Here is a 25567-nt window from a genome sequence, read left to right as displayed (position 1 = left end):
GTTCATTAGCCAGCAGCTACTGAGATTCGGGGCTGGAAGATTCCCAATTGTGGGGATTGCCCTGGGCCCTGCAGCTTCCCTGGCATGTACCCACAGATGCCCATCATGCCCTGTATCTCTCTTCACCTCCTTTCTTGCAACCAACAACCAACAGTGTCTTTAGACATGGTCAAATGTCCCCCAGTGGAAAGAATTGTTCACCCCTCCCTCTAGTTAAAAACTGCATCATTAGAATGAGCCTAAGGCAAATTTTCTGTAGGATGCAGAATTCTTTTTTTATTTTTTCTTTTGGGGGTCACACCCGGCGATGTACATGGGTTACTCCTGGCTCATGCACTCAGGAATTACTCCTGTTGAAGCTCGGGGGACCATATGTGATGCTGGGAATCGAACCCGGTTGGCCACATGCAAGGCAAGCACTATACCTGCAGTGCTATTGCTCCAACCCCAGGATGCAGAATTCTTTGGGGGAGGGGGTGTCTTGGGTATTCTGTGTTGCCTAAGATATGCAGAGAGATGGTGATTCCAGCTGCAGTGACCCCGTGTTTTAGTGTAATCTTGGGCTAGAGACTTAACTTCCCTAAGCTTCGAGTTCCTTCTAGATCAGGGTAAAAAGCACTGCAACCCCCGTATTGCCGTGAGACCACAAAAGAGTAATATACGCATATTGCTAAGCATGCAGCAAACACTGCCTAAGTCGTAGCTGTTAGCACTTCGTGTATTGGTAGGGAGGGTTGATGCTGTATTCAAGTTCCCTTCTGCCTCCGGAAGTGTTGAGTTTCTTCTCAACATTCACAGTTTGCAAGTGGAACAAATAAACTGGCATGGACCATCAGATGCGGTTTTGTTTGGCTATGATTTCTGAAACCTTTGAATTTTTGATTTATATTTAATCCATTGATGCCGGCACCGCAATCTGTGTCAATTAAATCACATCCAGCAATGATGAGACCATCAAGGATACAGGTTGGCACCAATTTTTAAAGGGCCAGATTTTAACCCAAGCTCCACATTTGGAACGTTTCCTGAGAAATTGGTAAACGGCCCATGCAGAGCCTCTTGAGGAACAGGAGTGGGTGCATGCTTGGGTTTCAATAGAGGTTCACCATACTCGTTTAAATGTCCCTTGGTGCTGCTTTGCTCTGGGTGCCTGTAGAATTTGAGTTTGCAATGCTTGTGTCTGAAATCCATTACAAGATGCTCAGACCTGTCTCAAGCTTCCTATGCAGGAGTTTCCATGGCTTCACTCTATCTGGCTTTCCTTTCCCATCTGAAAAAAAATCTGATCCCTTTCACTGATGCCAGGTCCCTTCCGGCGTCTCCCTCTTGGGAGTCAGAGCGGATTGTCTCCAAGCCATCGACTCAGTGTGGAATATTGTATGGTTCTGAGATCCCCCCACTTCTGTCAACGGTCCCTATTCTCCTGACCGTGACCTTCCCCTGGTCCAGTCTCCCCCATTAAAACCAGGACTGGCAGCTTCTCCACAACCTTTTATCAGAAGCAAGGAAATAACAGCTTTTAACCACCGTTCTTATGCTTGAAGACTGTGATCAGATTCTGAACCATTTCCAGAAGTGCCCCTTGGGGCCCAGGAGGAAATGTGGTTTCCATGATAACCACTCCTTGCTGTTTCTCAAATCTCCAGTCAAATCAGATTTTACCTCCCATGGTGCAGGAAATAGAGCCTCAAAACCCAGCCCCAGCCAGAGACAATGGAACCCACTCTCCGTGGGACCTGGAACCAAATTGTTGTTGGTGGCAGGAGCTGTAACAGGGAGCATTGGGAGATTGTGCCTTCCAGACCCTTCTTCCAGGCTTGCTGGAGAACTCTGGATGGGACCAAACACAAGTTCTTTCCCGACAGTGTTATAGTCTCTCTCTTAGACTCTTTGGGTCTTAAGTGCTTTCTTGGGAGCAATTAACAAAAAAACTAAGTAGACAAAAGAGGAACCAGAAAATTAAACTCAGGAAGCCTGGGGGTGGAGGTAGAGGAGGGAGGAATACAAAATGGAAATACATGCAAATTATTTCCAGTTTTCTGGATTTGAGTGCACCCTCCATATTAGCCAGAATATTTATTATCATCTTATTGGGCTGGGCTTCAGAGGCTGTGGTGCTAACCAGACAAATATCTAGGGAGCACTTATTTTTTGATTCATGTCCATAGTCTTCCTTCATTCTCATAATGATCATACCTGGGTATTTTGACCGCTTTCCAGAGATAAGCTGAGCTCCAGACTGGTCAGACAGGCTGGCCTGGGTCTCATATCCCAGTAGCTGTATAGCCTGGACCCCAACCCAGATCAGTTTGATTTGGCAGCCTGCAAGTATGCAGGCCACTGAGCCCTCCTTATTTGAGATTGGGTAGAGAGCAGTGTTTTGTCTAGAGAAATATTTCTTACCTGAGGCCAGAACAGCCCTCCCCAATGAACCGCAGGATATTCCAAGGGGATGAAAAATCACATTAATGATGGAGGCGGGACACAGAGTGAAAGCAGGGCCAGTAGGGACAACTGGTAGGTCAGAGGCCCCAAGGAAGGAAACAAGGTCAGAAGAAGACCATGGTGGGGAAACACTGACCTATGGGGAATGGAGTGGAAATATTCTGTGGCCCTCTGAAGGCAATGGGGCATCTTCCTTACCTATCGCTGTATATCCAATGTCTCACATAGCACCAGAAACATAGTAGGTGTTCAATAAATATTTGTTGGGTTAGTAAGAAGGAAGTGATGACTCCAAATGGCTGTATCTTTACTGGCAAAGCAGTGACGGCTTCGTATTACAGTTGTTTATTTCATTTCCTTCTCTTTTAATTGTGAACACCTGTTTTTGGGAGTGTATCTGTATGCTACTGCCAGAGATGGGTGCCGTGGCTCAGATCACAGGAAATCATTGTTTTCACAGTTCTGGAGGCTGGAAGTTAAAGGCCAATGCCAATGGGTTTGATTTGTTCTGAGGTCTCTGTTCTTGGCCAGATTTTTTCTGTGTTTACATGACTGATCTCACTGTTGGTCTTTATTTTTCCCTCTTACAAGATCAACAGTCACATGGTATTCAAGCCCACCCTAAGGATCCCATGTTAACTTAATTGTTCCCCTAAAGGATCAGTTTAACATGAATTACATTCTGCGATGCTTCAATAGAAAAATTTGAAAGAATACGATTCAGCCTGCTCATTTTGGTATCTGAAGAACTTCAGATGCTGCAGGATATAGTTGGCTATGGAGAGTGGATACAAGAAAAGAGGAAGAAAAGCACAGAATTTGAAAGGATAGACGGTGGGGTGACCAGATAGCTAAATGGATGGATGGGTGACTTGGATGGATGGATGGATGGATGGATGGATGGACAAATGGATCATGGTTAGTTTGGTCTTAATGTGTTGATATAGTTGGTCTGATGGTTCACAGTTAAGAAACCTCCTGCCTAAAGCTATTCAACAGAAATGGACTCATGCTTGTACAGTATCATCCTATATCTAAGTTTGAAAGATAAATTCTGCCAAAGATTTCTGTTATGTTTTTCTCCTTTACTGATCACCATATTTTGCTAACTACTCGCCTCCCATAATAAGTCAGAGGATTTTCTCTGTCTTGTTTTCAATTCTATTCTGGGCACTTAGAACAAGGTGGGTGTTTGGTAAATAAAGGGTGAATGAATCAATGAGTGAGTGGAGCTCCTCCTCTGGAGATACTCCGAGACCCCACAGTGGGCTGACTCTCTGTCTCAGGGCCACCTTTGACCACTCAATCTGCAGTGATCTTCAAGATTTCCTGGAGAGGGATGTGTACCAGCCTTTTCTTAGCCGCACTGAACTGTGTCACCCCAGTATTAATGTGCCCAAATGAAATGAGTCAGTGAGTAAAACAGCTCTCTCCTTTCAAATTGCAGATTCCCTTGGCCTAATCCCAAATGGGCTCCATCCAAGTGTATGGATTGTACCAGAGCCTGGATTTGATATCCGTATCTCCCTCCCAACATTTTCATTTCATTTCATTTCATTTCATCATCCTGTTATTTGTCGATTGCCTCGAGCAGGCCCCAGTAACGTCTCTTTCATCCTAGCCCTGAGATTATAGTCACGGCTCTTTAGGAGAATGAGACCCATCATTGTTACTGGTATTTGGCATATTTGGTACGCCACGGGGAGTTTGCCAGACTCTGCCCTGTGGGCAGGCTATATTCGATAGCTTGCAAGTTTGTCCAAAGTAGGAATGAGATAACAAGATGTCATAAAAAAGTTTTGATAAGATGTCACGCAGCCGCGAATGCGGCCGCGTGGTTCCGGGATCTGGATTTTATAGTCTCTGAGTCTTGGCCGCTGATGGGATTACACGGCGCCAGGGGGCCAGGTGGTGGGTGTGACCCCTGCCTACTGGAATTTGGAGGATCTGGATGGAAGATGCTCGACTCCAATCCGAGTAGGCTTGGAGGTCTCGGCCCTGGAACCCGCGTGGCTTTGTCCCTCTGCCAGTACCTTCACGTGTGCGGAGAGTGGTCTCAGCATGGTGGTGGCTGGTCCTGGAGGTCTTCGGCTGCCGGAGCCCCGGTCGGGGCGGGGAGGAAAGCTCAACCCGCTCCCCTCCAAGGGGTCCCGGCGAGGAACACCCCGGCGCGGGGGCAGAAGACTGCACTGTTCTCGTCCTCCCAACATATTCTCAATTATACAGCCCTTGAGTGACTTTGAAAAACCAGGGCAAAGTGAAACATGGAGAATATATATTTTATTTTCAAAAAAAAATTTTATGGTAAGGGTGGAGTTGGGGTCACACCTGAAAGTACTCTAAGGCTTACTCCTGGCTCTATGCTAAGGGATCGCTTCGGGTGGTACTTGGAGGACACTGTAGAGTGCCAGGGGTCAAAGCTGGGTCAGTTGCATGTAAGGCAAGTGCCTTAACCCCTGTCCTTTCTCTCCAGTTCTACCATATTTTTGCTGGAAAACAGCTGCTCAGAAGCTTTCCTTCACTTGTCTTAGAAGGACTTCTCTGACAAATACCTATAAGCCATTCCACACAGACATTTTCTGCTTACAGATGCTGAGCATAGTGGACAGATTAGAGTCCATATAGGTTTTGTGAGGTCCAGACCTTTTGGTTTTCTTATCACAAGCTCACAAACATGTTCCTCAAGAAGTAGGCAGTAGAACTAATTCCCAGGACAAAGACTGTGAATCTCAGGGCAAAGGTCCTTGGGGCCAACTGATTTATTTCCTTGCTTTTGTTCGCCCATCCCTCTCACCCCCTCACCCCCATCCCTTCCAGGAGTTTATGATGTGGAAGTTTGTGGTATTATATTGGGAGGAAGCTACAGGTCACAGGGGTTAGAGATTCTTTCACAAAGGGGAAAAAAAAGTCATTTTCCCCCTTCCCTGTTGGTCTTTAGATGTGCTTGGAAACTAAGTAGACATTTTGATTTTCTTTCTGTTCCCTTTCCACCAGTCTTTCTCCTTTTCTCTCAAATCCTCCTCTTTCTTCCTCCAGTGTAGTGGTACCAACATTCAGATATTGAGCACCTACATGCATATCTTGGTTTGATACTGAGAGTTGTTTTGGCTTTTGTTCTATTTTGTGGCCACACTCAGTGGTTCTCTAAGTCCACCAGAGGTTATTCCTGGTGGACACAGGGGAACAATATGGGGTGCTGGAGATTGAACCTGTGTCAGTTGCATGAGTCTTACCTGCTGTACTACATATCAGGTCCTTTTTTGAGAGTTTTATAAGTACTAAGCCAATGATCTTTACAAAACTATTACCCATTCTGTTATCTTCCCTACTTTATGGGTGAGGACATGGAGGCCCTGAAGTCACTTCTTCAAGGTCACATTACTCACTATGAGGCATATATGGATTAAAACTTGGGGTTATCCAAGTTCCTCTCTGGAATGTTTAGAATCCAGAGGTTGGGGGACTCTGGCATCATGAAGACCCAAGGGAAACTTTGGCGCTTGGCAGTCACCGTGCTCATCTCCACTGCACAATTATCAAATGGCATCTTTGGGTATTTCAAGAGAACCTGGAAATTAAAATATTTACGTGATATTTTATAGGCTTTTATAGTGCCAGAATGCACTTAAGGGGTCACTCTCTTGAGCAACTCAAGGGACCATATCCCGTGTTTGGAATTGAATTAGTGTTGCTGCATTCAAGGCAAGTGCCCTATCCTTGTACTATTTCTCTGAATCTTCACTATTTTTTTGCATTGTAAGTCAAATATGCCTAAAGTTGGAATATAGCCTGTGGACCACCATCTGCAAACTTTGCTGAAAATTTTCTGCAAGGAAAAGCATGGAAAGAGATTGCCCTGCCTCCCATCCATAGACCCTGGATTTCATGAGGCTGAAGGACTGTCTGCTTCTTATTCCCTGACTCACAGAGAACTCTGGCTATTGGAAATGAAGAGCATTCCCATAATCCCAGAAGAGCATCTTGTAGAGTTGGGCTTGTTCAGAATAGCAGCCACGAGTCATAGATGGCTACTTGCATTTAAATTCATTTCAGTCCGACAGTAAGGAAAATTCAATTTCTGAGTCAGACTGACCACATTTCATGGTGTCTGTAGCAACTCTATCAAACAGTACAGACATTAAACATCGGCCCAGAACATTCTGCAGGACAACACAGTGGAGAATACCCCTTCCCTCTGCAGCCCTACTCCTCCTATTCCCTCGTCTCCTAAGAAAATTGCTGTTGGTGGTGAGAGAGTTTCTGAATTAGAAGAACACGATGTATGTTATTGGAAGAGAGCTAGCTTATCCACTCATCTTTCTCTCTCTTGGAGTACAGATGAGTGTTCTTTGGGGGACTTTTGCCAGTTAGACTGGGTCAGAACAAAGGAATTCTTGGAAATCATTGTATATCAGACAGAGGAGTAGCCAGGCCCTGGAAGAGCTGTAGGGAGAGTTCTAGGAACTAGCGGGACTCTACATGTGAGACCCTGCCTGGCTACCTCCTCTCCAGCTGCTTCTGCAAGGACATTATTGGAATAAGTGCTTCCAAGTTAGTCCTGGCTCAATAACGGGAAAGAAAATTAAATAGAGATTTTCAAATGCATCAAGGAGGAAAGAGATCTCAGTGGGAAAGTAGGACAGCTAATAAAGGAAGAGAAGTTTGCAATTAATGACAGTTCAAAAATGCTGGAGCTACTGAAGGTTTTTTTCCCCTCTTTTAAGGGTTCAATGAGAAAAACAAAGTGGAGAAGTTGGAACATTTACCAGACACGAAGAAATTGCTAGAATAGTTATCAGCCAAGAAGTAATTAGAAAAGACTTGGACGAGTCACGGCATCTTAAGGGTTGGCAGCGGGGAAGGCCTAGGTATGGACGAAAGCTGCCAAATTGCTTGTGATTCAGGACCCGGGTGGGTGAGGAGAAGAGCTCTCTCTGCAAAAAGTTTGCTCAGGACTGAAGTCTGGCATCATGTCAAGGAGACTTAATGAAAGATGGGAATGAGGAACATTTAAAGAGGTGGGAAGCTTTTCAAAATGAATTGTAAGAGAAACGAAGGAGTCAGCCAGATGGAGATCCAAGCTGCAGATTAATTCCAGCGAAAAGGTCTTTGGGAGGGCATGTTTGCTAATCCTATTCTGATACAAACTCACCCTCATCCCAGCTTCATGTCAGTGGATCAGTAAAACCCCTTTTGGTCAAGAGCAGAATGTGCCTTCTCTTTGAACAGGTGAGAAGAGTCAGCTGAGCGAGCTGAGCCTTCTTCCAGAGGCTCTCATCCAGCAGAGCAAGGGGGTGTTACTCTCCTGGAGGTCTGCCCACAGGGAAAAGGGAGGAATGGGGAAATCTTTGTTCCCTTTCCATATCCAGCACTATCAGGTGTCTCCATAAAACAATATGTTGGCTTCAAGTATAGGAAGGAATCCAAGTGGCTAAGTCATCAGAAGATTGCCTGCAATCTCTCTGTCTCTCTCAGTCTCTCTCTGTCTCTGTCTTTCAGTATCTCTGTCTTTCTCTGTCTCTCTCTGTGTCTCTCTGTCTCTCTCTCTCTCTCTCTCCAATCTAGATTTTTCACTTTTGCAGTTTTATCTACCATCAGTTCAGAGCATCCCTTTACCTTCATGGCTTTATCCCTACCAGTGATGATCACACTGACCCTGATGGAGGCTACACGATTGTCCCTGCATTTGGAGAACATAACCTTGCTCAAGGTCACTTCGCAATTAGGTAAATGAGCCAGGATTTGGACCCAGGCCTGTGCTCTTGTCTTTGAGACTCTCTGAGCACCCTAGGACAGACAGAGAAGCTGACTCAGACCCAGCTTCTTCTCTTGCTTCTTTCGCCCTGGCTATGAGGGGTTTTTTTGTGGGTGGGGCATGAGTGCAAGAAGCACAGCATTTAGGCACTTGTCCTGTCCCTATTCTGCATGAGCAGGGTATCTGTTCCTTAAGCCCTCGTGGTACAAGGTGTGACCCAGGCAGGGGATGGATGAGAGAGCAGCTCCATAATCAGACAAAAGCAATAGCCACTCCTAGCTAAGCCCGGATCAAGCACATCACTCCTACTCTCTGAGCTACCATTTCTGCACCTCTGAGACGAGGGTTTCCATGCCACCCCCCTCCCCATTTCATCCACATGATACGAAATTCAATGAGATGCTGCTTGTGAAAACGTACCACGATGCATGTTGCCTCTGACACAGGCTGCTATTCTTGTCAGGGAGGAGTCAGAGAAAGAAAGTCAAGCTTTTCTTTGCTTTCCCATGAGAAAATGAGGAGAGATGAGCTGACAACAGCTCGCTCTGACTCCTCATTCTCCTTCCTTCCCTTAGTGGAGCTCTCACACACGCTGCCATCACCCTGATCTGTAAGCTTGCCTCTCCTCCCAACTAGACCAGAATTACTCCAAACTACTGCCTGAGTCATCAGCACAAACCCTCATGGACTAACTTGAATGCCCCACAGATGTTGGAGTCAACATTTGTGTAGTAGCAATTTTCACATAAGAATTCATCCTCTTCAAACAACATGGGCCAGGAATCTGGGCATGATTTTCCTGGGAGCACTGGTCCTGGAGCTGTCGCAGACTTCAGGGAGGTGTGGTCCAGGGCTGTGGGCATCAACCATCCCCGAACTCCACCAGAAGGACTCACTCCCGAAACAACCCACAGAGTGCTTAGCAAGATTTGTTTTCAGTTACTTCTAGAGATCTTCTTTGTTGTATAGACCTCTCTAGAGAGCATTTCATAGCTTTCTTGGATGTGTGTGTGTGTGTGTGTGTGAGAGAGAGAGAGAGAGAGAAATAGAGAGAACCAGCAAGAGGATGCTAACAAGAGAGTTGCAGTCCTTTGTAATTGAATCATGGGGTGACATACCATTACCTTTGCTGAATTCTGTTCATTAGAACAAATCACTAGGCACAGCCCACACCAGGCAGAGGGTGGATTCCAAGAGAGTGAATATCAGGAGGTAGGGATCCATGGTAGCCATGTCAGCTGTTGCCTACCACACTTGCTGAGGCAGGGGAGATATGGAGAGAAGCAGGTGGAGAAGCAGAGAGAAGAGAAAAAAAGGAGGAGGAGGCAAGGGGTTAGTCATCAGACATTGATTGGATGTGGACAGCTTCTGATTCTGGTGAGAGGTATGCAGTCCCTGACAAGATTCCTCCATGTAGGTGACTGTCAAGATGGGAGTAATGGGGGTGGAAACACACACCCAGAGATGATGACATACTAGTAATGGTCGCTCCTCAAATCCCTAAGCATGAGGAGATTGACTCTGACAAGGAGGACGCTGACCGAGGTGGTATAACTTGGGGCACGCACCTGGGTGAAGCTAACTGGGGAGAGTGAATAGCAGGTGCAGGAGTGAGGAATGATGTCGGAGGAGACTGAGAGCCATCTTTGGTCAAAAGGACTCCCAACTTGCCACCCAGCTGACTTCCAAGGCGGGCCATGGTGGGAGACCATGCCATCATGGCAGCCTGCACATAGCAGCAGGGAAGGGAAGGTGAGGTTTCCTGTGGACACTGCCTTGACATCTCTGGATGCTTGAGTGGAGGCAGGATGAAGTCAAGTCAGAATCAGGAACCCTGGCTTCCCAGTCCCTGGATGTTCCATAGGACTAACAGGTAAGAAATCACACCAATGCGGAAGTCGTGACATGAGATAGGAAAGAAGGAAACGATGTGGGAATAGGGCCACGGGAGGGAAAATACTGAGTACCAGTTACACAGCACTATAGGGTTTCATGGGTGTCACTTCAGACCTTATAAATGAATGTTTCAGTATCATCCCAATGCCAAAACAAAAACCTCTACTCACTTGTCCCCAGACACTCACTCTTCCAACAACTACCACTGTTTTCACTGAGTCTGGGGCTTGTTATATGGTCATTCAACAAGTAAGAAAATAGCACTTTCATTATTGTTGTATCACTTGTCACCTGTCATCCTGTTGATCATAGATTTGCTCGAGTGGGCGCCAGTAATGTCTCCATCCATCCCTGTCGCTGCTAGTGTAGACCAATGGCATCTGCTCACTCCAGGAACACGAAGGTCCTCAAACGTTTGTTCAGGGTTTTGACAAAGAAGTCTGACCATCTCGTAAGTGGGAGGCCATGCATCCTTTTGATGTCCCATGGAATCCAGTTGGTAACAGCTCTAGTCAAGCAGTTGTCTGTAAATCGCATTATTGTGTTCGGCCCATCTGATTTTTGACACCTTGGCAAATAAGACAGCATCCCTGATTCTCGATTGTCGATGGAGGTCAGAACGCCAGATTCCTTCTCTCACTTGAGCAAAGTGTAGCTCCAAGCATAGCTCTTTCGATTCACTGTTGATTTTTTTAATTATGGATGCTTGTATTATGATTATTTCCAAGTTGGAATGGGGTCCATCTCACCCCTAAAAGATGGAGAATTTAACTATGCCTAAATTTTTCTCTTAATGCAAAACATTCCTGTTCTTTCCACCTTCTCTGCCTGGTTTGGGTACTCCAACAGATAAACAATGGTGGTTTCAAAGTGATAGTTGTGTTCATCTGGGCTAAGACAGAACAAGGGTTGGAATTATGGTCAATGGAACTGCAAAGATTTAAGGAAAGGGACTCTACAGCATGGTCCTGGAAGGGGCGGTGGGGAGAGCAGGTTTCCAGAATTTGCTCTGGGCGCTGCATTGGCAGTTCTCATTGAGAGGGAGGGACCTGACTTGGGGAGGGTTGTGGGAGGTCAATGGAACCAACATCCCTTCCTTGTAATATATTGTTGTTCTTCAAAGGAGTTTGTTGACCTGAGCAATCAGGGGGAGAGACCATTGCAGTAAATTAAGATCCTGAGATGAAGATGAAGGCTATGTATGTCTGTTCTAGGTCAGCCGGAAATGGGATGGGAGTGGGAAGCTGGGTTCCCTGCTTTCATCCATCCTTTGACACTCCCAAACTCCTTGAAACACTTAGAGAAAAGATTTCTCCCTGGCAGCATCTCCTATTATAGTCCTTTCCTTCCCATTTCTTCCATCAAAACTTACCAGCCGTGTGTTACAGTCTCTCCAATGGGGCTCTCTACTCTATTATCTCATAAAGTGGTAGCTCTCAGACGTTTGAATTTCGAGTAGTAGTGCGTTTTCAATGTTGGAACTTCCTTCTTGAAAGAGAGACATAGATCCTGAGAGAGAAAAGACAGCTCTCAACAAGGTATTGGGAACTCTATTATCAGGCAAATGCCTTTTAAAAATGATCTCATTAACGACATGTTTGTGTGTTTTACGTTTTTGTTTTTCCACTTGGAAGAAGAAAGTGTTGGCTTATGTTAAGGCAGCCCTGGAAATGTGACCATTTAGACATTTTGAGAAAAGTCCCTGCACCAACTTTATTATTATTATTATTATTATTATTATTATTATTACTATTATTTTGATGTCAAGACACTGCCTTTCAGGAGCTGTGATCATGGACAATACTATGCTGCAGTATTTATTATTGGTTTGAAAACATCTCATGGAAGAAAAAGCACACTCCACCGCTATGTTGAGCACAGGCTAAATGCCGGACCTGTGAGGTTGAAGGAAACTCGGGTTAGGTTATTTATTCCCTTCCCAAATTCAATACCCATAGGATTCCTCAGAATGTGTTAGCAGGGGAAAGAAAATGGTGTGGGCTGGTGACAAAGGAGGATGGAGAAAGAATGGCAAGTGAGAAGGAAGAGTAGAAAGTGGACAGCGAGGCCAGAGGAGCCGCGTGTGCACGGGCGGAGGGAGGTGCTGGGAAGAGCGTTGGTTTATCTGTCTCCAGATGGCACAGTGCTTCGATGTCACCTACTTCCATCCCCAGAAGAACTTCAGAAGGTGACTATTTTGATTCTCATTTTACGATCTAAGCAGCTCCGGAGGAAAAGCCATTTGCTGGGGATGCCATAGAAGAGGCAGGCTCGGGGCTGGAATCTAGCCCTGCCTGACGGACAAACCTGGGGAACTCAAGAACTTCCCCAGAAAGTCTGCAGAAGTATCCCATTCTTTTTTTTGGGGGGGTCACACCCAAAGATGCTCAGGGGTTACTACTGGCTCTGCACTCAAGAATTACTCCTGGCTGTGCTCAGGGGACCATATAGGATGCTGGGAACTGAACCCGGGTCTGTAGCATGCGAGGCAAATACCCTCCCCCACTGTGCTATCACTCCAGCCCTGAGTTTCCCATGCTTAACCAGCCTCTCTGTGCTGGAAAAGAAGGCTGGTGGGAATGAGAGCTGCAGTGGGTCTGCCAAATCCAACAGGTTCCATCTGAATCTCATCTGAAAGAAGTTTTAGTCTAAGTATGCCCTATCCACGAGACATATCCATATGTTTTTTTTAACTCGTTTATTTAAAATTCCAATTTCACTGGTGGTCTTATATTTGTATTTGCTACATGGGGCCACTTATCAAGAAGCAACATATTTCCATTTCCATTCTAACAGGAACTTTCAGCGCTTCAGAGTGATCTTAGTAGAAAGTTCTTGCCTCCATGAAACCGCAAACTCTAAGATTGCCAAGCTGAAATTGGATTTCAGTGAAACAAGATGGATTTAAGTTATTCCCTTCCAGCACCCACCCTACCTCAGTCTTTCAGGGCCTGTCTATTTATTTTACTCCAGGATGGGATTTCTTGGATGGAGAATGTCAAGGAACAGACAGCTTGACATGAGCTTGTGTCCCTGAAAGGGCAGAGATGGTGAAAGGTGAGGTCCAAGAGTCTTAGATCTTCCCAGCTTGAATATTCCACCACCCTATGGGAGTATTCTAGGGCTGCCCATTCTGTTCCTCATTTCTCAGGGCAGCTGACCTCTCCTGACCCTAGAATCCCATATGGAGGCAGGATGTGCCCCACGGAGGGGGAGAGAGAGGCATGTGTGTGCAACCCAGAACCAGACTTATTTTATTTAAGCACCACTAGAACTTGTCTTTCTTCTCTTCTCCCTGCTATTTGACAAATAAGAGACACAGAAAGCAATGCCAAGTGGAGTTTTATCTTGAACCATTCACTAAAGGATCAAATTGGGGCTATTTTTGAAGCAATGAGAAAGAGTGGCTTCCTTCTCTTTTTCATTTCTTGGTCCATGAGTTAAAAAAAAAAATAACAGTGTGAAGGGGGAAGTGCTTATGAAGATGGAAGCGTCAGAAATCCCCTACTGATTGAAGAAGTAGAATCAAGGGGGCTGGAGTGATAGCACAGTGGGTAAGGTGTTTGTCTTGCATGCAGCCAATCTGAGTTTGATCCCCAGCATCCCATATGGTCCCCCAAGCACCGCCAGGAGTAATTTCTGAGTGCAAAGCCAGGAGGAATCCCTGAGCATCACTGGGTGTGGACTCTCCCCACCAATAAATAAATAAATAAGCAGAATCAAACCTTTTGGATTAATAAAACCTAATGGTGTTCTGCTTCATTACTTGTCATTTTTGTTCTACCATTTCCTGCCATGCTCTCCCTAAAAATGCTCATCTCAGATTTTTGCATGTTTGGCCCTGTATTGCAGAGGTCATGATTGTCCCCTGCCTTGCCCCCACCCAGGTTTGGAGGTGGGAGGGGATGATTGTCAGGCCAACCCTTAAACCAACTGCTTGGGAATGTGGTGGATGGAAGCCTGTTGGCAATTATCATGTCAGATTATCTTCTGACAATCCTAGCAGAGAAATACTGTTCTCCGTGCTTCCAGATACAGAAATGAGCCACACAGGGGATGCGGCAATGGGGGGTGGGGGTAAGATGAAGGATTTGGGGAGTTGTGGCCCATGGATGGGAGTTGGAACAGGGAGATCGATGCTGCTAATTTGACACTCCCTGAAAGATTGGGTTGACTCACGAAGGTTGTACTTTCTGCCTTCAGAATTACTCATTTCTACTCTAATAATATTCAAGCCCAAGCTGCTATTCTCATGTGGGTAGTTTTCTTTATTCCTTCCTTCCCCTGGGATGATGTCAAACAAATGAAAGCTTCCCACTTGCCTGACATCTTCGAAGAAATCAGCCAAATAAGGCACAAGGCTCATTAGGAAAATAGAAGTTGGGGTGTGCAGAGTAGAGGCGTGGAAGGACATGCTTTGGCTGGGCAGTGTTGGGGTTTGGGATAAAGATAGGGTCCTGGTTTCTCACCCCAACACTCTATCTACTCCGAAGAAGCCAGAGGAAGCCATGGGGGGGGGGGGGCTTTTGAAATATGCCTGAGTCATTCAGTTCCCTCTCGCTGCCAGGCTTTCCCACGAACAGTGGATCAGAGCCTAAAATCACAAAAGGAAGAAGCAGGGTAGAACAGGTTCTGGTGAAAGGGGAAAAAGTCTAGGTAGCCATGATCAGTGATAAGAATTCACTCACGGGGGATTGTAGCAATAGCACAGCAGGGAGGACGTTTGCCTTGCAAGCAACAGACCCAGGGTTTGACTCCCAGCATCCTATATGGTCCCCCAGGCACTGCCAGGAGTAATTCCCGAGTTAAAAGTCAGGAGTAACCCCTGTGCATCACCAGGTGTGACCCAAAAAGCCAAAAAAAAAAAAATTCACTCATGTCCAAGAGCAGGGGTTGAGGCACTTGCCACATTCGTGGCTGACAATGCTTCTATCTGCTACTGCATCTGATCCCTGAACACTGCTGGGTGTAGCTCAAACTCTCCCCTCTCTGAAAAGAATCCATTTATTTCTTCGCCTATTTATGTAATCGGTAATATGTATGGAGTCCCATCAAGCATGAGGACCAGTTAGGAGTTTTGAATGATGGGAAGAGAGTTGATCTCTTCCAACAAAGAACTTAGTGGATAGGAGGGGTTCAGAGAGCTCCGAGTGATGAGTTATATATCATCCATTATGTAATTACAATGGGGGCGGGGTAGGCAATTGTTTCAAAGGAGGGTGTGTCGTCCCACAGGAGGGGGGATAGTGAGTTGGATTAACAAGGCCGAGAGTCAGTGGAGGAAGAAAAGAACAGAAAGGAGATGAAGTGTGGAGGCTAGAGAGGTCAGTTCTCCCTCCCCCCTGCCATGACTGGACCTGGACCCTCCCCGCAGCATGTGTCATGTTCCCAGCCCTCACCCCTGGCAGGCTGAGCCACCATTTACAGCCTCTAGTGAGCCTTTCCTGCAGCAGAGATAGGATGCAAACTCAACAGTTCTCTCCAGAGGGTGCTCCTGAGCAAGTCAGCAAAACGTTTCCCAAGCCCCTTGGGACTTTCCCTCACCCCTAACCCTCTGCCTTCCGAAAGAATACAAATGCCTCTGTGGGACATTGCAGCGCTTCCCAGGGCTTCAGATTTTCAGATTCTTCTCATGGCTCCCTGCAGGGAGCAGAGAAGAGATTTTCTCCTCTCCTCTCTCCTTGGCAACTTGTCCCGGCCTCCCTTCTACCCTGGTCCGGGAGCCATTTTACTCCCCTCTCCTCCCCTGGATTATTCACATTTAACTTCCAAGACCCGGCTCAGTCCTTGTCTCCTGTAAGAATCTTCCTGTAATTCCCAGGTCCCTTTTCGGAAGTTCTCCCTAGAGTGTCTTAGGCCCACTGAGATCAGACTCTGCCTCTATGGAGCTTGGCCCCCTTCCCCTGACTTGTGAGTTTTCTGAGGGCAGGCGAGACCTTCTATTTATTTCTTTATTTTTATAATTTAGTTGCCATGAAATTGCAAAGCTATTTATAATTGGGCTCCTGACCTACATTGATTCAGCACCAATCCCTTCACCAGAGCCCACATCCCTACACCAAATTCCTCCTTCATTTGCCTGCACCCACCAGTCTGCCTCTACGAAGGACACTTGTTCAGATAAAAGTTTTGGCATTGTGGCTTGGAGGACTGTTGCTGAGACAGTTTCAGACATAACAGTGTACCACCTTTCAGCACCACCTCCTCCTCCCTCCACCTTAGATGCTGCCCCTCCCTGCCCTATCCCCTTTTCATTGTCTTTGGACATTGGTTCTTTCACCATCACAGCAGTTCCTTTTATACCACCCCCCATAGGAGAGCATTCTTTCTGTGTGGCTCGCTCTCCCTCTGAGACCTTCTATGCAGACCCAGAATCCCAGGAGCGGGGAATTTCAGGGATGACCAGGCAGTAGTTTCCAGATAAAAGAATGACTTGCCCGAACCTAGCCTTGAAATAAAAAAAATCGATGCTTTAGGTGCCAGAGGGATAGGGCATTTGCCTTGCATGCAGCTCACCCCGGCATCCCATATGGTCCTCTGAGCATGGCCATGAGTAATTCCTGAGTACAGAGCCAGGAGTCACCCCCGAATGCTGCTGAATGTTTCCCCAAAAGAAAACAACAACAACAACAACAAAAATTAAAGCCTTTTGAAACTTCACTCATTTCCCTATCTGCAAACTTGGGACTCTCAGGGGTTAGGAAAACAAACCTGTGTTGGGGAGGGCTTGAGATCTTCTGCCTGAGAGAAGTCACCTGGTAGAGTCTCTTGGCTCTGCTTGGGCCAAGGTGGAACCTTAAGAACATCTTTGTAAAATGAGAACCCCAGGGTCCTAGTTGGTCAGTACCTAGGTGGACACCACCGTAGAATCCTCCATGACTTCCACTTACCTTTGCTCCCATAACCAGGCTAAACCCCACCCCCACACAGCATATCTCTGTGCACGTGATGCATGTCCATTGGCACATGCCCACTGCTTTCCCTTGTGGGTATGCAAGAATGTTGTGAGAAACGACTACATATGTATGGACAGTTAGGGACCCCAACCCTCCTGGCCCTGAGACCAGAATGCTCCACTTCCTCTCCTGGATGCTCATGTTCCAGCTTCTGCTGGATGTCACTCTCAAGTGTGACTTAAGCCCAATTCTTGGGTTTCCAGGCCAGGGACTCTGACTCACAATTGCCATTACCTCAGACCTCCCAACAACCACCACTGAGCCACAGGACCTGTTCTGAAGAGTGATTCTTCGCTGCTGATGTGGCAGGCTCTGGCTCCTTTTAGAAGGGATGCTTTCAGTGCCGGAGAGATAGCACAGTGGTTAGGGCACTGGCCTCGCACACTGCTGACCCAGGTTTGATCCCTGGCACCTCATATGGTTCCCTGAGCCCACCAGGAGTGATTCTTCAGTGCACAGCCAGCAGTAAGCAGAATTGCTGGGTGTGGCCCCCAAACCAAAAAAGCAATAATAGTAGAAGGGACACACTCTCTCTTTTTTTTTTTTTAGTTTTTTTTTTTAACATTCTCTTTAAGGAGATTGGGGGTTTGCTCTGAGCATTCAGTCACTCCCCCTTCCTGGTGGCAGAATCCACCAACAACCACTATTTCTTCTCAGCTGATGCTTTCTGAGCACTTAATCTGGGTCACTACAAGGCCTTTGCTGGACTTTCAAAAACTGAGCTATCTGCAGGAACTAACAAATCTCACAAATACATAAAGGAAGAGACCCACAGGAGCTGAAGGCTGGCTAGAAATGTGGATTCTCAGGCCCTCCCTCCAGCCTCCTCTATCAGAACCCGGGTAAGAACCCAGATGAGTCCTGCATTGCAGAGGGATGGGGGCTCTGTTTGACAGTTTGGGCTGCACAGTAGAACTGCTCGGGTACAAAATCCGAGTGTACCGGGCCCTTTCTCAGCAGAGGAATCAAATCAAAAGCTTTGGGAGGGCACTTGGGCATCAGGGTGAAGATTTTTGCCTTGCATATGGTCCCCCAAGCACAGAGCCAGAGTGCTGAGCCCCCGAGCATGGCTGGGTATGGTCCAAATCCCCCTTCCCCCCAAAAAAACAATAATAAAAGAAAGGAATTATGTGCCATATCCCTGGCACTGGTCCTAATCTCCCCAAGCTACTATTTCACCCTTTGAATCACTTGACACCGTTATGCTGTTGTCAACACCTTGTCTTTGTCTTTGTTTTTGTTGGATTTGGGGACCACACCTGGTAGTTTCTCAGGGGCTTGTCCCAGCTCTGCACTAAAGAGTCGTTGGCAGTGATACTCAGGGATCAGGTGGTGCTGGAGATCAAGCCTGAGGCTTCCACATGCAAAGCTGGGCTTCCGCCCTGTAAGCTGCCACCCCAGTCTGTTTCCTTGTTCTTTGTGCTTCTGGAGCACAGAATCTAGAACTTCTTTAGGTGCCTTGGCATGATCAGGGGTGGGGGAAGAATCCAGCAGTTTCAGAAAGACCCAATCTAAATCCCAGTTCTTCCACTTATTCACTTCTCCCTTCCTATGAGACCCTCAGGCAAGGTAGGTCACCTCTTTAAACCTCAGTTTCTTCAGATGCAAAAATAGGGGATAACACAAGAATGGCACCTTTGGTTTGTATGAGGAGGGAGCATAGCTATGACGCCTGTCACAGCCAATGCATGGCAGAGAGTCATTACTTAATACCTTTCTACTTGTACTAGGCTTATTATTAGTATTATTATAATGCACATTTTGAAAGAGGAAAACAGTACAAGAATATAGAATGCCACTCCTAGAAGGAGTCTTAGAGATGCTCAAGTCCAAGAGTTGCAATGGGGTTGGCAGGGTGGGGGTGGATAGATAAATATGCATGAAAAAGGCTAGATGAGAAGCAATTGGGAGTGGTGGGGTCTGTTGCAAAAACAAAACAAAACAAAAACAAAAATATTGAAGAGCCTTTGACCTATAGTCATTTATATTTATTGTTCTTAAATACGTATAGACATCAAATAGAGTACACCTTAATTTGACTTGTTCTGTGAGCACCAAGTTTGAGACTACTGAGAGTCTAGGCCCTTAGTTTCACAGAAAATTGAGATCCCAGTTTGAAACAGGAGTTGCCTAAGTTTAGGAATCCTAAGCTTTCAAGCCCTCGTGCACTGCACAACCTCATCCGAAATACCCTTCAACAAAAATGGATCTGAGCACCAGAAGTTTATTGCTCAAGACACTCTATGAAGTCAAGTTGAGAGAGATTTTTTTTTAAAAAAACAAAATTCCCTCCAATCACTTTAACCGCCCCGCAAGAAAAGTAAGAGGGAAACGTGTGCTGGATATTCTGGCTACAGAATCTCAGACAAGTCCTTTCCCTTCTTACAGTGCTTGCTCAAAGGGCCAAAGCAAGAACTAAATGTGGAAACATTTATGAAGTGCCTGCCTGGACTGGGAGAAAGATTAAATGCCCAGAAATTATTCTGACTTTGGGGTTCTCAGGGGCGGGCACGGAATGGAGCCTGCCTGAAAAGCAAACAAATTTTCAGGAGGAAAATGCTGTATTAACAACCACGGTCACATCACCCCTCGGTATGGCGTTTGCCTTGCATGCAGCCAACATGGCCGACCCGAGTTCGATTCCTCCGCCCCTCTCGGAGAGCCTGGCAAGCTACCGAGAGGATCTCGCCCACACGGCAGAGTCCGGCAAGCTCCCCGTGATGTATTCGATATGCCAGACAGAGTAACAACAAAGTCTCCAATGGAGACATTACTGGGCCCGCTCAAGCAAATCGATGAACAACGGGAGGGTAATTATTTCAGCAGCATCTAATCCAGGGGCGAGGCAGGAGGGAGGTGCTACCCTGTTCTGTCCCAGGATGTGTGGGGTTCAGGGTTACAAGGTCACCCTTGACTTTTATTTCTTGTTCTCCCCTTTCTGAAACAAGTAAAGAGAAAAATCAAAGGCCCATAGCTTTTGTCTCCTGCTTCTTAGCATTCCATGAGAGAATTCAGTATTATTTTTGGTGGAAAAGCATCAGCCAAGACAAAGGATGCCACATTCAGAATTTGTACTCTCTCTTTTAAAAACAGAGGTACTGGAGGGGCTATGATACACACACACAGCATATGCACATACACGCATATACAGGCATGCGTGTGCACACACACATACACACAGGGGCATTGGATGAGCCATGACAAGAAAGAGTTGCTTTAAGATGCAAAGTTGGGGGACTGGAGCAATAGCAGAGCAGGCAGGGCATTTGCCTTGCACGTGGCAGACCTGGGTTCGATCCCCAGCATCCCATATGGTCCCTCGAGCACCACCTGAGTGCAGAACCAGGAGCAACCCCTGACCCAAAAAAGTAAAAAAAAAAATTTAAAAATAGATGCAAAGCTGGGTTCTCTTTGGTGAGTTCTCTTACTACCTTGCTCTTTAGAAATGTGTCCACAGGTAAGTCACAGGCTCTTAGTACAGAAGCTGGACGACCACATTGCTAATAGGGCAGCTGTGTGTCGCTTGTAAGGAAAAAGCTGAGATCCATGCCTCTGCTCCCAAAGACACTTGAGTCAAACTGCAGCTGTGTCTGCGCCTTTCTGGCTCCGGCAAAGGCAGTGTAGGGATATTGCAGTGTACCCAGAACCTTAGTGCGTGAATATATAACATAGCATCTGTCTCACCTGTGCTCTTATTATTTACACTTTAAAAATTGGAATAATTTTGAGCATGAACTATTTTCAACAGGACAAACCATGAAAGTTGAACAGAAGTGAACGTACCAGTGGGGCAACAGGGGATAAAGATGCTAAAGATGGAGATGGAGAGGTCATGGGGACAGTAATGGACGGAAGTATTATTATTATCTTTTTTGCTTTCTTGGGTCACACAGGGGTTACTCCTGGCTCATGCAATAAGGAATTATTCCTGGCGGTGCTCAGGGGACCATGTGGGATGCTGGGAATCGAATCTGGGCTGGCCACTTGCGAGGCAAATGCCCTACCTGCTGTGTTATTGCTCCAGCCCCAGAAGTATTAATTTTGAAAGATGATTAAGGATGGGGAGAAGAGGAGGGACAGGATAGGATCTGACCAGATTCATCTTTAGGGTCATATCATAGCGCTCATGAACCTATTAAATGAACTCCTGGATTAGGGTGAGATAATTTTAACATAAATAAGGATAGTAACAGCCATAAATTAAAGCACATAAGAATATTTAAATCTATGAGTTCATCAAAAGGATAAAATATTTAATGAGCCTTTAAAGGAACTTAGTGTGTGAAGTATGTTATAAACTAGTAAAGTGAAAGGATCAAGTATTTATTTGGCCTTTTTTTTTTTTTACACTAATGGTGTCCCGAGGTACTTAGCTAGTTGATGGGGGATATTTTTTTAGAGAACTTTTTCAGTTACTACATGAAAAATAAATGACAGCTCAGAATACCACCATTTTTCAGCCCCTAATACATGAATAAATTAGGCAAAGATCTTCAATGTCAGCTAGCATCATAAGAAAAGAAAAAAATCATATATTATTAAATTTTGCTCCTGATGGAATTTCTTTTGAATTTAAAACTTACTAAACCTATAGAGCCTGGCATCACTTAACAGGAAATAGAAGATGTAGAGAAAAGTTAGAAATGGCAAAGGTATACATTCAGGAAAATATAGATTATGGAAAACGCTGCTAGACAAGCAACCAGGTTTCTTGTCAAAACAAAGTGGAAGAGGTGTGTGTGTGTGTGTGTGTGTGTGTGTGTGTGTGTTGAGTGATATATGATATAGGTATAAGGACTTAAAGATTCAAGGACACATAAAGAGGTAAATTAGGGGCTGGGCTGGAGCACAGTGGGTATGGCATTTGCCTTGTGCGCGGCATACCTGGGTTCAATTCCCAGCATCCCATACGGTCCCCTGAGCACCGTCAGGAGTAATTCTTGAGTGCATGAGCCAGGAGTAACCCCTGTATATCCCCCGTGTATCGCCAGGTATGACCCCGCAAAAAAAGAAAAAAAAAGAAAAAAAGGTATAATGGAAAAAAAGAAAAGCATCAACTAGCTAAGTACCTCGGGACACCATTAATGTAAAAAAAAAAAAAAGAAAAAAAAGAAAAAAAAAGGTATAAACATAATGGACCAGAGGGATAGTACAACAGGTAGGGTGCTTCTCTAGTACATGCCAATCCAAGTTTGATCCCAATATTCCATATGGTCCCCTGAGCCTGCCAGGAGTGATCCCTGAGCACAGAGCCAGGAATAAGCCCTGAGCATCACAGTGTGTGGTCCCAATACAAACCAAGATCATTGAAGCATCAGGATTTGAAAAGTCTTGAACAGCAAAATTCAGATAAGCAAATGAACGACAATAAACCAACATTTAAAAGAAAATCAGGGGAAAGTGAACATTGGCTAAAGATTTGTTGTTGTTTTTGGTTTTGGGGCCACACTGGTGGTACTCAGGGCTAATTCCAGGTTCTGTGCTCAGCGATTTTTCCTGGGGCTGCTCAGTTGCTCAGGAGACTGTGGAGTCAGGGACTGAACTGTGTTTGGCCAAGCATGAGACAAGTCCCTAACCCCTGTGCTACCTTTCTGGCCCCTAACTCAGCATCCATAGATATTAATAAAGCATTGTTAATTTTGTTTAGATAATATTGCAAATATACTTCTTAAAAAGAAATTCTGATTCTTTAGAGGTATGCCCTGAAGTATTTGTAACTTATAGTTGGGATAATAAATGTCTTGGATAGATTAAAAATAATTTAGAAGTGTGAAAACATAGTAAGAGAAAACAAAGTAGATTATGGTAAGAGAAAACAAAGTATGATAATTGTTAAGACAGGGTTTCCAGGGGTTCACTAAATCAATCTCTATACTTCTATCTATGTTTACAACTTTTTGTAATAAAGTAATTAAGTGAATCACCTCTTACCAAATTCATTTAGAAAATGTATTAGGTATGAACTATCAGTACTGTTTTTCAATAGTGAAAGGTAACTAAAAATAAATGCAGTGACAGCAAAACATGACATTCTAGTAGTCTGAGCTCTGCATCTGAAGTCATTGTTGAAAGGTGAATTCTACTAACAAGATGTAGCCAAGACTTTTCAAGACAAGCACAAAACTGAGATTTGCTTCTGGAAGAAATCTAGTGACCAGAAAGTACATTCATGGAAGAAATTCGTTTCTCACCATCTATGACCAGCTGCCTTGTTGTTATTTAATACTCAGTGTAGCTGGGTACCAGTTCTGGGGGAGATTCAGCCAGAGTTCCAAGAGTTCCGTACATGTCACATTGAGATATTATAGCTCTAACTTCCTCGATTTGCTTGAAACGAGCAGAAAAATGGCTATTCTCTCATCTTCTTGTTTGCAGTAACTTTCTCCCACATTAACTCATTTTCTGATCTCTAGCTTTCTCCGTACACTGCGAACATGGTCTCATCCTAGGAGAGTGCAGCTGTTATATTATTGGACATAGTAAGGAGTGATTTATCTTGCAGACCCTTGGGCTTTATGTGACTGGAGAAGGAGTTCTGGTTTATTCAGGGGCATATAAAGCTCTTTCTATCTTCTGGTGAAGAATCAACGGCCGAGGTGGGATGCAAATGAGACAGAAGGTAGAACTTCCAAGAAGTGAGGATTGATGAGGCCCTAGGAATGCAATCATTCTTTCTTCCCCTGAATGTCTCTATGAAGAAATACAGAATCCTGTCATTTGAATAGCTTACCGTGAGCCTGTTTAGAGGCACAAAGACAGACGAATTGGTCTCATTATCATATTTCCCATTTTCTTCGTAATTATCTGAATCACTCACTGTTCACTGGACTTTAGGTAATGGGTACCGACTGTCAAGTACTTTGATGTCCCTGTACGCTGATGGTGATTAGCCCCATTGTGTTTCAAGGAGCCCTGGCCACAGACGAGCAAGGCGGTGACTCAGGGTAACATAGGGATGCCAGGGAGGTGGGATTGAAGCTGCCCCAGGAGGGAGGTTAGGAACTATTTTTCTAAGCTGGAGGGACAGACTCCTTAGATCATTCTGCAAGAGTGCATAAGAATATCCTGATCTGAAAATCCTGATATGGTCTTTTGCAGTTATGACACAAGTTTCTTATGTGTCTGTGTTTGTGGGTCCCCCACCCTACTAAAACAATTTTCAGGGACCAACAGAGGATGGTAAAATCCAGCTCAATTCTGACGCTTGTCTACCCAGAGAGAGTGCCAGACACTGTGGCGAGGGCCTCTATCCCCCAAGGTGAGCCTCCTCCATCCCTACTTCAAATTCCAGTTGCAAGTCCAGGTTCTTCTGAACAACTGTCCATAAATCAAAGGTTCCCGTGAATACCACCTGGAGGCCAGCTCATTTGCTAATGCACCTCCTGGATCTCAGGGAAATATTTCACTTACTAGACTTACTGATTTCTTAGAAAAGGATGAGAAGAAAGTCCAAAGCTAAGCATCTAGACAGAGACACAGAGAGAGGAGAGGAGAAATATGGAGATTTCAATTTTTTTCTTTCAATTTTTTTTTATCGAGTCACTGAACACCCCACCCACATGGCAGAGCCTGGCAAGCTATCCGTGGTGTATTCGACATGGCAAATCCAGTAAATTCAATGGGTCTTATTCCCCTGACCCTGAATGCGGCAGCATTGAGAAGGATGTGGAAGGAGAGACTGATAAAATCTCAAGGCCGAATTAGGCTGCCAAAACGAAGAAAGACAAAAATGACTGTCTGTACTTTCAACGCACGTATGCTGGCATCCGATGCATCCATCGAGGACCTGATGGTACAAGTACGAAAGATCAAGTACGACATCATTGGTCTCACCGAGATGAGAAGGCATCAATCGCATCACGCAATTTTCGACACTGGAGAAGAACTGTTCCTTGGAACATGTGACAAAAGAGCCATCGGTGGTGTCGGTATCCTTGTCAACACAAACTTAGCCATAAGCATTGATTCATTTGAATGCCTAACATTACCCAAATCAGACGACTACACTTGAATAGATGTGGCTCACTGCCAGCAGTTTCTCTCTTCGTTGTCTACGCACCAACATCCAATTATGATGAAGGAGAAATTGAGAAGTTCTACATGGAGCTGGAGAAGTTCTGTAAAGAAGACCACACCTTCTACAAGATCATTGTTGGTGATTTTAATGCCAAGATAGGACCAAGAAGATCAGCCGAAGAAATCTACATTCAGACCCATGGCCTAGAATGGAACGAAGAGGGTGACAGACTGAGTTCATCATGTCGACCAAGACCATCTATGGTAACTCACAGTTCCAAAACGCCAAATCTAAATGTTGGACATGGGAGTCTCCCAGTGGACAGTTCCACAATGAAATTGACCACATCATATTCAATCAATGATTTTGCCTGACTGATGTCGCTGTTATCCCAAAATTCCAGATGGGATTGGACTACTGTGTCTCCTTCATGCAAAATTCTACTTCATAGAGTGGGGAGAAAGGAATGTAAAGTTTAAGAAGAGAACTCCCAGAATG

Source organism: Sorex fumeus, unplaced genomic scaffold (assembly GCF_029834395.1).
Source record: "Sorex fumeus unplaced genomic scaffold, SorFum_2.1 ptg000083l, whole genome shotgun sequence".
NCBI lineage: Eukaryota > Metazoa > Chordata > Mammalia > Eulipotyphla > Soricidae > Sorex > Sorex fumeus.
This window is presented reverse-complemented; position numbering follows the sequence as displayed.